The following is a 13,761-nucleotide window of genomic DNA, read 5'->3' on the forward strand; positions in this document are numbered from 1 at the left end:
TTTCTTCGGTCATCTTCAAGTCTTTGTTAATCTGAAGATGACCGAAGAAAGTCGAAACGTTATTCTTGTACTTTATTTTAATTAATGTTTTTAATACCCATACCAGCCGTCTCTGCTTTACAGAAAGATTTTGTTTGTTTATTGTAAACACAAATATACACAATAAACTATTCGTTTCTAAGTTTTAGTGTTGGATTTCAGTTTTCTATTTTAACGAAGAAGAGGAACTACCTTCGTGGTTATACTATACAATTCAACCACCTGGTTAATTAAAAAAAAATTAACAAATTGATTTATATTAGTGAGAAACCTCATCATTAAAATATCGTAACTTACAAATTAAACCACCAATATACTAATAAAAATAGCTTAGAAGTAAACTTTACAATATATTACACAATAATATCTACAAACAAAATTGTATATTTTCATATTTTTCTACAATTAAAAATAAAAAATACGTAAAAAAATATTACACGTTTGATAAAATTTAGTAATTTATTAGAAAATGTAACTTTCTTAAACGGTTTCCTTTTACTAGAGGGAAAAAACCTTAAGGTTAGAGACTAATGTTGTTAAAAAGCCTTTAAACTTTTAGGAAAGCTTTTTTTTTTTAAAAAAATTGTTGTAAACAATACTGACGCATATTGGATAATTTCAGAATTTACTATTCTTGGAAGTTCTTTCGCAACTGAATACCTAATATTTATATTTAGAATCATAACCAAAACTCAAATTAACTTAAAACCCAAACTTCCCACAACACAAAAATCTGGGATTCGATTCCCCGCGGTAGAAAGAGTACAGATAGACAAATCTGTAGCTTTAAATAAGAATTTCAACAACAACAAAACTGCTCAGAGAAATCTGAAATATTTTTATCTTACTGCATTAAATCTTTTACAGTTGAACTTCCATCTTTTTTTCTTATTACTATTATCAAGAAAACTCCTTTTTAATTGGAGTTCAATTTTTATTACGAAATTTATTCGGTTGTTTAGACTTTTACTAAAAAAAAAAAGCTTTTCAGTTACAGAAGACCTCCTTTAGGTTCTTAACAATGGAATTGTGGATTTGTTTTTATATTTACTATCTAAATGGGCGTGTTGGCAATAAGCATAAACAAGAATGATATAGTTTTAGTGTTTTACAAAATAATTTGGGGCGAGAGTGGCACATTGGTTAACGTGCCGGACTATGGATCTGATGGTACCGTTGTTGTATAAACATCTAATAAAAAATCGTGCTCGGCACTTTGGGATAGTGGGTGCGCTATAACAGTGATGGTCAAAACCCACTATTAGATCTGAAAACAGTAGCCCATATATGTAAAGGGTGGGTACTGTTGAGTAGCTGTCTTCCCTCTAATCTATTAGATCAAATGTTGAATGTCTAGCACACATGTTTCAAAATTATCAACTGGATAACAACATATATTTCCACGGAAACTTACATAGATGATCTGAACATCATTAAGATAATAAAATGCACTGGGAATAAATAAACTAAAATGCATTAGGAATTAGTAAAATAAAAGTTTTAAACAGAGACAAACACAGGTATTTGTTAATATCACAGATGAGATAAAATCGGCAGTACCAATTTCTAGCAGTCAGATTTCCTGTGATATCAGATGTAGCATAGAATCAAGGCTCTTCTGAAGTCAAATATAATTACCCTACAAAAATTCCTGATCAAAATTTCAAGTATGAATTCTAGAAAAGTATCAATTAATAACTCGTAACGGTTGTATAGGATTAAAGAATGGGAAATGTATAATATAATGAGCAATTATAAAGACAGAAATTAAAATAGAGAGAAAGAGGGGTGATGAAAATGAATAAAACGCAAAGAAATGAAATGAACCATCAAAGTAAAAAGTTTGAAAATACGAAAGAGAAAATGGTATTGTTAAAGGCAGAATTATGACAGAAATAACAGATGAGATAATAAAAAATTCAGATGACAACGATTTTCAAGGGAAGAGGTTATTATATAAATTAACTAAAAAACGAGATAAACACCGTAAACAAAAATAAAGTAAATTGAGATAACATAATAGAGAGAAACAGATGTTAAAGATGAGGACCAGTAGGAGAATCTTCAGAAATAAATTTTGTGTAATGCACTGTATCGTTTCATTTGCACGGATTACTGGGTAAAAAGATAAAAGAAGACGATGTTGGTAATTTATTTAAAATGCCAAGCACTTGAATAGAAATATCATACACGTTTTTTTTTTTGAAAAGAGAATATCTCAAAATCTAGATATTTATCTTAGATGTGAATCTTAAATTTGGCACAAAAAATACGCTTTTGGATCGAATACTTAGATAGTGGAAGATCTCTAACTTTTGGTAAGTGGATCAAAAAACGGAGTATTCAGAGTTATTTTGTTTGTGCACACGAAATAAATGCACACAAACTGGAAATTTGCTATTTGTCTATCAGAGCACTTAAACAAGCAGTACGTTTTTACTAAATGTTTTATTTATAACAACATAGTTTAGAATGATACTTTGTCATTCACATGTTTTCCTAATGCATTAAAACATAGCTACGTGCATGTGGCAGTTTTTCAAGACTTCCAGAATAATCAATACATCACAAACATAAGGCAAAAATTAGAAGTCAGCTTGTTTGTTTGAAATTAAGCACAAAGCTACACAATGGGCTATCTGTGCTCTGCCCACCACGGGTATCGAAACCCGGATTCTAGCGTTGTAAGTCCGCAGACATACCGCTGTGCCGGGGGGGGGCGAGAAGTCAGCTTGATGGAGAGTGTTAACTGTAGATCGGTCTATATATATATATTAAACATCACATTTTATGCTAATGATTATAGGACATTTTTTGAGTAAATTATGACAGGTTACTAAACATATAATTTTAATTTCTAAATACAAGAACGACTTATTCCTATACTATTGCAATAAGATTCTGGTTACATAAAAAGCGATTTTGGGACAATTTCAGCCAGATTTAATTGAACTATTCACATTATTTTTCGTTCTATGTTATTGTATAACATGAAATAAAATACTTTTGATATTCTGAGATATATGAAAACCAAAAAGTGTGATACTAGACCACAATAACAGAAGATTTGATAAGAATAGTAATGCAAAGTGTAAATAATTTCTCCTCAACTCCACCGCAAAGATGAAAGAGACTGACACAAATTATTCAATTAATACCTTGTTAGCCAAATCAAGAAGCACATGTAATCTATAGCTGGAGAAAGCAAGTACTAACAGTTTCTCTATCTGAGCTTATCAGTACTGGTCTACTGGAAGAAAACATCATTAGATGATGGCAAGATGAATGCTACATCATCCACTAATGTTTCCAGCATCCTATTCCGACATGTGACACCAGCATGTTAAAAAGTCATCAAGAGCATCTTAAAGAATAATATAGCACGCTAGACAGATATGAGAACAAACATGTCTGTAACTGATCCCTTGGTCATGTGTGTGACAGATCTTATGAGTAGGATTAGTAGAGTTCAAAGTTCGGTTAGCCCACATTGTGTAAAATATGTAGGCACATATTCTAAGCTTTTGAAAAATAATATTAATAAAGATGTAAACACATGCTGGTTCAAAAAGTGATTAAAGCTATGCCACCTGCACATAACATACCGTATTTGCCCAAATATAATATGCACCCAATTTTGAAAGGTTAAATTGAAAACTTTTTTTTTCTTTTACATATCAGTTGTACAAATTCTATTCAATAGTTTCTAAATACAGTAAACAACTATCGATGTATTAAGCATTTTTAGAAATCTTTCATTAAAATTTTACAAAATTTATTGAAAAGTTTATATATGGTAATACACTAAGCTAATCATTCATCTTCACATAAGTCTTCATCATCGTTAGAATTGTCGCTACCATCAGATTCATCACATTCATCAGATTTGCTTCCATTGAACCTTTGCTTCATCTTCTGATTCCCACAGCATGTCATCATCTGTCCCATCCATTGTGTTGGATATGCAACATTGTTTTAAACCTTTAATGATGTCTTAATGATTTTCGGTGGTAATTTCTAGTAAAATACCTAACAAAATTGAAAGTGTGCAAATATAACGCGCAGTATATTCATACAAATCCCGTACTCTATTTTTCTCTTTAATTTTACTTTCATAACTGGTATTGGGTATTTCAATAAGGTGCTGGAAAGTGAAAAGGAGAAAGCTAAGTTATGGGAATTTGGGTTTTTTAATTAAGACCCAATTAATATTTTTCTTCTTTATTACAAATATTCTAATTGATCACGAGTTTTTTGGGGATACTGTAGTTAAGTTGGATCAATTTGCTTTGACTATTGAATCTAATATTAAATAATTACTAATACTAAGCTAAGCTTATGTTTGTTTGCCCTGTTACTATAATGTCAAGATGGTACATTGAATAGTAAATTAAGGTAAGCCTATTTGTTAATTGTTAAGACAATAATGTATGAGTAGAAAGATGGCATAATGAAACAACACTGTCACTGTTACTTAGTACTACAATAGTACTAAGTAATAGTGACAGTGATTACTGTGAAGCAACTTCAGTGCCTTTAAAAAATATATTAATTATATGAAATTAAACATGATCAAATCAATTTGGAACAATACTTTTATTATTATTGATTATTAACACATTGTTAGACCAAATTACTGGGAAGTGTGTTCCCCTTTCCCACACACCCCAAAAAAACAAAAACTTGTACTTAATTTTATTAAATAAAATTATGTTGATTATATTATATTAAATTAATTTACTCAGTTTATGTAACTATACATTGCTGGTAGTAGACTGGGAGAGTAGTGATTGATTGTTCATTTATTCTTGTTCAATGAGTAGTTAATATTAACATTTGATGAAAACATGCTACTTACCTATTTTAATGAGAACTAACTATCGTTTCAGTAACGAGTAAAACTAATTAAATGCGTCGTTTGTATATTCTTGCTTGCTTATAACTATTATAATGCATTATTTCACATAGGATACCTTTCTTGTTAGCAGTATTTACTGTTGTAATCTAATAATATTTTGCGAGGAGATATATATATATCAATACTAACAAGAATGAGTTCTGAATGAATTGGTACTTTGTATGGATTCTATCTTGAAGTTAGCAGCATATTTTGACTTGACATTTGGGTTGAAATAAATTAACTCAGAGATAAATCTATTTTGAAATCATCTTAGGTTTATTAAGAAAGTGATAATCTAAAACTTTATTAAATGGCATTAACTATGGCCATTAATTATTTAATTAAGTGCAATTCAATTAAATGTCTAAAATGACCCATACCACCTCTGTAAAAACATGTGCCCACTGTTGTACACAATAAATTGCTTAAGACATGCTATATTCTAAAAATAGTGGCAAACATATATAACTATAGCAAGATTTATTCAGGTGAAATGTGAAAATTACTCATGCCAATATTCTGCAATTAATTAACATCCTTGTTAAAAGGATCTCAGTGGTTGTAAACTTGCATTAAAGATGTGTTCTAGGCGATTCATAAACCTTTGTCAGCTTTTTATGATTTATATCCAGAGTAATGACTGTTCAATTAAGAAACTCACTGGATATATCAAATGGAACTTTCTGATAAATAATTTGAAAAAAAAAATACAAAAAATATTTGAATAAATTTCCAAAACAGTCTCATAACAAACATTTGGAAATTTTACAACCTAAAAATTATATAAATACTAAATTAACTATATGAATTTGTTTAAGTATAAGCTAGATACTATTCAGAAAGTATGTACTAAGTTTCATGCAATTCAAATAAGCAATTCCACTATGACAAAGACAAAATCAAAGGATATCAATGACATCCCTTTATTCCATAAAAGGTAAAAAATACATTGAAAGAGGATATGAACTGTTTCATCAAATGTTTCAGGCAGGTTGTCTCCAAAAACTGTTGGAATTAGGGACAGGTAGTAGTGCATTGCCTAGTGGTGAAATTGGGCAATTCAGAGCAAGATGTCTTAAAGTACTTTCATGAGGAGCCACTTAATGAATGAGAAATGGTTACTGCTGAGTTACTCTGCAGACTATACTTTATGTAGAACATGATAATCCATAGTTCTGAGGTCAGGGCTCAAAAGTGTGAGCCATGCAAGAACTTAGTTGTTTATGTGGATGGTTTAAGGAGAGTGCATGGGAATGCATTCTCAAGAATGTCAAAGGCTGATCATGATGAAGTTCTGATAAACATGTTCATAGAAAGAGCATTGAGCAAACCCATGTGGCACTACATGAATCTCATGGACATTTGTCTCTGATTATGATTGTTTCTGCAGTCATATGATTCAAAATGATTACTGAACCAACTACTGGAACATAATAAGATGAAAGAAGTTGATACTGCAGTGGTTGGTTTAGCTTCAAAATAACCTCAAGGCATCCGATGGCAACTCCTCTGTTACAAGTGATGTAGCCTCCATGTGTTTTGTTGTGTTTTTTTTTGGACAACAATGATTCAAAGGTAGAATTGCCATGAACTGCACCATCTATGCATAGATTTCAAAGGATGGCTGTAGCTGCTCTGGCTAGTTTAAACTAATGTAGTATAAAGTTAGATCTGGCCACCAACTCATACAAGTGTAGTAGCCAGTTTGCACTAAAGTAGGTGAATAGTTCAGGCAATCATGAGCTTGACATCACATGGTATGATCCTGTGATGGACATGAGGTTCAGCTTTTAGTAGGCTCTAGATTGGCCAGAACCTTTCTGATATTGCTGTGTATCAGCAACTCTGGGTAAAACTGCCACTTCATCCAGTCAACACTAACTTTGTCATGACAAATGGTGACAAGCTAGATCTGATCAAACAGGTGTGTCTACTGCTTTGTTCTTGCACACTCTCTTGAATATCAAAAGTAATAATCTTTGATCTTGGTTCAAGCTATGGGGGTATGCTAATTATGAAACATTATAATTATGCTGAAGACATCAGAAGGTTCCTCTTGTGTAACAAGAGAATTTCAGTTCTGTATAAAAATAAATTGGTAGAACAGTGAATTACTTGCTTGTATGTTAAGAATGAGGTTGGAGTGCAAGTAGAGTTTTGTGTAGTACTAAAGATACAGTCTAGTAAATTTTTGCTTCCTGTTGTGATAATGGAACCAACACATGAAACACTTCAAATTATGTTAAGAAAGCAAGCTGCTCTTCCTCAAACATATATCTGTCAAAATAATGGTATTAAGTGTTAATATGTAATTATGAACACTGAGATATCTAGTTTTCAGATAGGTCAATAGTATTCAGAAGTAAAAGTGGCAAAACCAGCTACCAATCTGAACTCAATAAAGTGTATGCTAATGTGTTTGTAGTACTAAAATAGCTGTCTGGATAGGATGACTTTAACATATCATAATATACCAGATACAGGTAATACTCAACCAACAAAACAGACATATTCAGACTACCTTGATTTCTTTGGAGAGTGCTTGGTTGCCTCCCATAGTTAGGTTTACTATGAAGGAAGCAATTAATGACAAGTTTCTGCTGCTATTTTAGTTTGTCATTGTACTGCTGCTTGTTTATGCCAATTTTTTAAGATAGCCACATCACTCTCTATATTGATGAAAGCAGATACATATTTTGAATGAGAGGATGAATGGCGGCAAGAACTCCAGTTTCTAAAACTTATTTTTATGAAAGATTATTCATTACTCCTAGATACTGAAGACAGTGATAGTGTAATTGGAGCAGTTTTACCACAGATACAGGAATGCACAGGCTGTGTAGATGAACAACTCTTGAATGCTCATACTGTATGATATCTAGAACTAATGCAATTACTTCTGTCTTAAAAAATTCCCTGTTTGCACACCTGAAATAACTGGTAAAAGCCATTACAGCAACAGTGATGATGAACCATCTAAGTGGTGATAATTCTGCTTGTGGATGATTATTTAAGAGCGTTGGGCTAAACAAATAAAGGACCAACGTACAAATACAGCTTAGATGCTATTTGCCATGTAGAAAGGTGAAATATGACCATCACAAACTGGTTAATGCAGTACTGATGCATGTATATCATGTGAAATGTGTAAAGTCAGTTATGAATGAAGGATGATATAGTGTACCATTTTTATGAACCAACAATATGTGTTATCTATTACTCTAAGGCAGAAGATACTTTGGATTTTGCGTAATGCATGGATTGGAGTGTTACACATCATTGTAAATATGATTAAACAGCTTTTCTGTACATATTCGTGTAAAGACAGTGTGTGTGTGTGTGAGGGGGCGTTGAAAATGCACACTTTCTATATAATCCTTCAGTGTCAATAAGATGCTAAGTTTGTGACCTTAAGTGAGACGATCAGGATAAGCACTTATTTGATCGCATGATAGCATTCCATGCAACTAAGCAATAATAAACTGGCTATTCTCTCAATTTCTATACAGACAAGAAGTACAGTTTCTAGTGTATCTCGAATTTCGAAAACTACTCTAAATTAGTAGATTTAACGTGTTATAAATAAATTAGATCACCCATATTGTGTGTGTGTGTGTTATAGCAAAGTCACATCGGGCTATCTGCTGCATCCACCGAGGGGGAATAAAACGTCTGATTTTAGCTTTGTAAATCCGCAGACTTTCCGCCGTCCCACCGTAGGACTCATCCATATTACTCCGACAGCAAAATATCAGCATTTAATTTATTTGAAAACGTAAAATTAAAAAAAAAACTATTATTAGTTAGCTAAAAAATTCAATGAAATACGCTAAGAAAAGTTTTAGTATTGGAATGAAAACTAGTCTAGTTAGATATTTACACGGAAATACGAAAATTGCACCACAGTGAACTAAAGTACTTGCAAGTTCAGATCCTGTGTATATTTTATTACACTGGGGATATCTTGCATGGTTTTATTCATTGGTTTGTTTTCTAAATATATATAACAAACTACAAAAATAATTTTCAGTGTCATCTGACACAGAAAATTTGGAAATAGAATAATAAGTTCCCACCCACAATGTAAAGTTTATACAACTTACTTTAAAAGTACTTATGAAAATGTTCTATACTGGATCTGTATTTACAAACATATATAACTTATAACTTAGTAAAAGTAACACAAAAGTTCCTTTTTTATCAACTTGTACCCACGAGAAATGGCGCATGACAATATAAGCTCAAAACTGTGTTCAATTGAGCTTCCAGACCAACATTCTTTGCTTGATACAGTGTTCATAAGCTTCCATTTGTTATAAAATTATCGGACAACGACTTACTAGTTTTATCGAAAACTACCATATCATGACTTTAGATATAAGCCTTGAATCTTTTTATCCTCCTTAAATAAGATTGCGTTTCTTCGTGATGTAAAAAGTACTTAAACGTACAAAAATAACAGATCGATCACTTCATTTCAGTCTGTCTGTGCACGGACACTCTTGGTCGTATCGATTGTTTCGCAGTAAAAACATGATAAAGAATGATGAAACGATGGTAAAGTTAAAGAAGCTGATCTTGCGAGAAGTATTATAAACGTATGAAAATAAAAATGAATAATTAAATACAATATGTTAGGTTATCTAAATTATCGAATAATGAACCCTCAATTTGGGTGAAAATCAAACGTTTTATTTTGTTTTTACAGGATATAATGTACAATTAATGTTGTTTACAGTTTCAGTTTTTTTTTTTATAAAATGATCAAAATCTTAATTGTTAGTAACGCGACTATCTGTAGTATTTAAATATACTCTTTGTAAGCTGGTATGGTTGCGACAAATAAAATAATTTAAAACGGCAAATGCTTCAACACATCATTATACACTCGAAAAAGATATTTAACAAAAGTCAATTTAAACTGTGTTTGTACCTCTGTGCACTCATGACACAATAATATTAAGGTTCCTGGTGTGCGTATGTTAAGGAAACATCTACAGTGTCACTCATATACACTTAGTCGTCCTCGACGTAAAGATAACAGAAAATCCTGTGTGTATTTGAGTGCCTTCTTCCGTTAAATGCAAATTTTCAAGTGGGCAGAAAAGAAACAATAGACAAAGTGATGTTTATGCACAAGCACACAAATCAAGTTTAAAGCGTAAACTAGTTTTTATACTTCAAGTGTACAAAGCAAATACCTTTTAATTGTAATACCAGAGTGGATTCCTCTTCCTTATTTACACGGATCCTTCATAAGCAAACACATGTGTGCGTCTAAAAATAAAATTTTTGGCACTGAGTTTTCCAAATAACACTTGTTGTTCCATACGCCATTAGATTAGCAATGTGGCTATGAATTAACTATCTTATTTTCCTTTTTTTTAGCCAATTAAACTAAACTTAATCTCCGAAATGAAAATGAACCTTTAGCTACCCAGGCTAATTATAATGAGTTTACTGGCAGGATTGTAGCCTTCGGACCCTGATACAAATCGGAAATGTATATGGTTCCTTTTACAAATTGTATCCATAAAACAATTTGCACGCAAATTTATCTGTATGCTAAGTTAAAATCAAAAGCCAAGTAGAAATGTTTTTACAGAAAGTCAAAATACTGATAAATTTATATGATTTATAATCGTTAATTAAACCTAAAGTTTGAAGTTCTCTGGGCTGATGTTTGCTGTACTGTGAGGATTGGTGTGTTGTTAAGCACAAGCTTACACAATGGGCTATCTGTTTTCTGTCCACTGCGGGTATCAAAACCTGATTTTTAACGTTGCAATCACGTAGACGTATAGCTGAGACGTTATGCCTGAAAGTTCTGGTGTAAATGCACCACCTGTAATTACCCTGTTTATCAATCCATTATAGAAAACGGAATTCACTGCTGTCTAAGAAATATTATTAAATTTATTACGTATATACGAAGAAGCATATCACACATTGATACATAAAATACATATATATACAAATACTGAGTATTTTCTCCCAAAAACGGAAAAAAGCGCTTTTCTAATATTTGAAAACAACCAACATGCGAAATGCGCAAAATTCCAGGAATAAAATTCAATAATATAAAGAAATTACTTATTGATATACAGTTCGATTATGTCTGATCGTTATACTGCACAATTTAAAACACTTTAAAAGACGCCGATGATTAGTAAATCTTCTGCCTTCCTTAGGTAGGATACGGAAATAATATGCCAGAAAGTTGAAATGTCTCTTTTCAATGCACTTCTCACGAAATCATCATCTCTATCAACCTATTCTGTTCTTGAGGAGCAGTATCAGCCAACCAGATTCATAAGCATGGTGATAGTAACCATTCTTTAAAATAAATATCCATTAATGCATCCAGTATCTCGAAGTTAAACATTCTAATGAACAGTATGTACAAGGAGATATTTCCTAAAGCCATTCAGCTGGTGGAGTAAAAACTACAGAATTTCACCAGTAATTCTAAGCAGAGTTTCTCAATGATTAATGCCCATGCTGTAGCTTAATGGCTTTATCCTTTCTAAAGATTGCTAAAGTAGGTTAGTTATATTCCAATGTAAAACAATACTAAACCAGGAAATCGAAATCAGTCAGTAAACTATTTCAATTACTTTAAAGCAGCATTCGATTCAGTACACAATGGTTCTGTATGACACATACTTAAGATGTATGGGTACAGAGAAAATCCTAACAATCACAAGTAGTGTACGCGACAACACTCAGTGTTATGTTAGATAATGAGGCTAACTGTCAGATTTCTTCCTGATAGAAAGAGGTGTAAAACAAGATGTGTGTTCACACTTATATTTGGTATGCTAACGCACTGGGTTTTAACAGTTAACAACTTTCGTTAAAGAAGAAAGGGGTATTATTAACGAAAAACGTAAAGGTTCCACATCCCCTGGATAGATACCGTGTTAATAACAAAACTGTCTGAGAACTTATGGAATAAAGACCTTTGAGCAAAACCATACGAAAATATTTACTACGAATGAATGATGAAATAATGTCAAACTTCTTATAAGTGGACTTCAAGTGGAAGCCAGAAAAAAGGAAGCCAAAGAACAACTTCAGAAAATATCAAAAAATATACCAAAACATCATAAACTTCAACTGGTCTATTAAGGAGTTAGAGAGTTTTAAGATCAACTACTCTGGAGAAAACTAATGATTAGGACAGCAACTTTGGCCACATATGAACGTTTAATAAGGAAAAAAAAAGTTGTAAATACCTCTTTTATGGAAAATCGTTCTATTAACTTGTTGGCACATTAGATTTTTTTATTGTTTGTTTTTGAAGTTAAGCACAAAGCTACACAATCGAGTATTTGTGCTCTGCCCACCGCGGGTATCGAAACCCAGTTTCTAAACACATTAGAGATTTTCCTTTTATCATTAAAAAAAAGCAAATACATTACTTATGCTTCGTTTAATTTCATATTACTAAAAGTGCCTTATTTTATCACCCACCTTGATGGTTCAGCGGTAGGTGAAAGGGCTTAAAACACTAGAAATCCGTATTTGATCTCGGCGGTGGGCACAGCGCAGCTACCCTGTTATATAGCTTTGTACTTGATAAAAAAATAAATAAAATATTGTTACCGAAACGAACAAATAACCCCATTGACATACCAGGAATTCTAAATATATTCAATACATGATCAATTTTATTTAAGGAATAGATTTGCCATTTAGATAAAAAATGCATTGTGATTGGATTATTAAGATAAAAAATGCATTGTGATTGGATTATTAAGACTCTAAGTATTACTCAGCCAAAATCCTACAAACATTCGAATATTTTAAAACAGAGAAAGTGGGGTGATTCATACAGTGGAAGTCGAGGTTTCAAATAATCTATCCTTTCAAATAACGTGTATTCTGTCCTTAAAGAGATCAAACTATTATTTTATATAGACCTAATCAATAACCGTATGTGCAACTTTATGTCGTATGAAGAAATATTCATATTTGAGAATTTTATTTTCTAAGCAAAAAAATAACACACGCTTGACTTGTTGAGCAGCTTGTAATTATTATATACATATGCGGTTATGTAAAGATAAACATTTGGAATCATTCTGCAAGTACAGTATACTGAAATGTGAATACATGAAGGAGAGTAGAAACTGGTTCTTAAATACCACAGTTACTTTGGTGGTACAAATATACATACATCATATACACTGGTCTTCTTAAGGGAAAATGTGTTACTCAGAGCTCACTCAAATACGAGAAACTCTAAGTATTATGTTGATCTGGTAAAAAAAATATATCAGAATTATCAGAGCTCTTTCAATCCACAGGCTTATAACAGAAAGAACGATATCACTGCGATTAATCAAAAAATAACTTATGAAGTGGTAAAATAATTAAATGGTGATAAAAGTTCCACATCCTTCATGCTTTTAAACATGACCGGATCATAATTAATTTTTTTATTTCCTCCATTAGGAAGAAATATCTTTAGGAAATGTCTGAAATTTTCAAACTAACAATTATCATGTTACATAATTTAATCGCATTATTATTTATTGGTCCTATATCAGTTTCCGGTACGAATGGTGTATAGTAACGTTTTAACAGCACTTTATCTTTCGCGTGATACTAATGACGAAATCTCCCGCCCAACGTCACACTTGTAATAGTTGAAATATTCATATATACTAGCAGAGATCCGCAAAACATTTCTGGCCAGATTAGTATCTTTATCGTAACAGTACTTCTTTAAATATAACATTTCTAGCACAATACAAACGAATTGTAATCGTAGACAATGAAATGTGTAAATCCACTTGTATTTTGGCCCGTACTTT

At 31.9% G+C, this 13,761-nt stretch overlaps 1 protein-coding gene across 1 annotated transcript in view; it reads right to left on the reverse strand.

The window, feature by feature from the left end:
- The window catches only part of LOC106474593 (rho guanine nucleotide exchange factor 17-like), a 73,620-nt gene extending 61,186 nt beyond the window's left edge, over positions 1-12,434 (reverse strand). The window contains exon 1 of the mRNA XM_022379915.1: positions 12,416-12,434. The gene's annotated coding sequence lies outside the window, so the exon portion shown is untranslated. The remainder of the gene's footprint in view (positions 1-12,415) is intronic.
- Positions 12,435-13,761: the final 1,327 nt, after the last annotated feature.

The sequence above is a fragment of the Limulus polyphemus genome, unplaced genomic scaffold, assembly GCF_000517525.1.
Source record: "Limulus polyphemus unplaced genomic scaffold, Limulus_polyphemus-2.1.2 Scaffold140, whole genome shotgun sequence".
Classification (NCBI taxonomy): domain Eukaryota; kingdom Metazoa; phylum Arthropoda; class Merostomata; order Xiphosura; family Limulidae; genus Limulus; species Limulus polyphemus.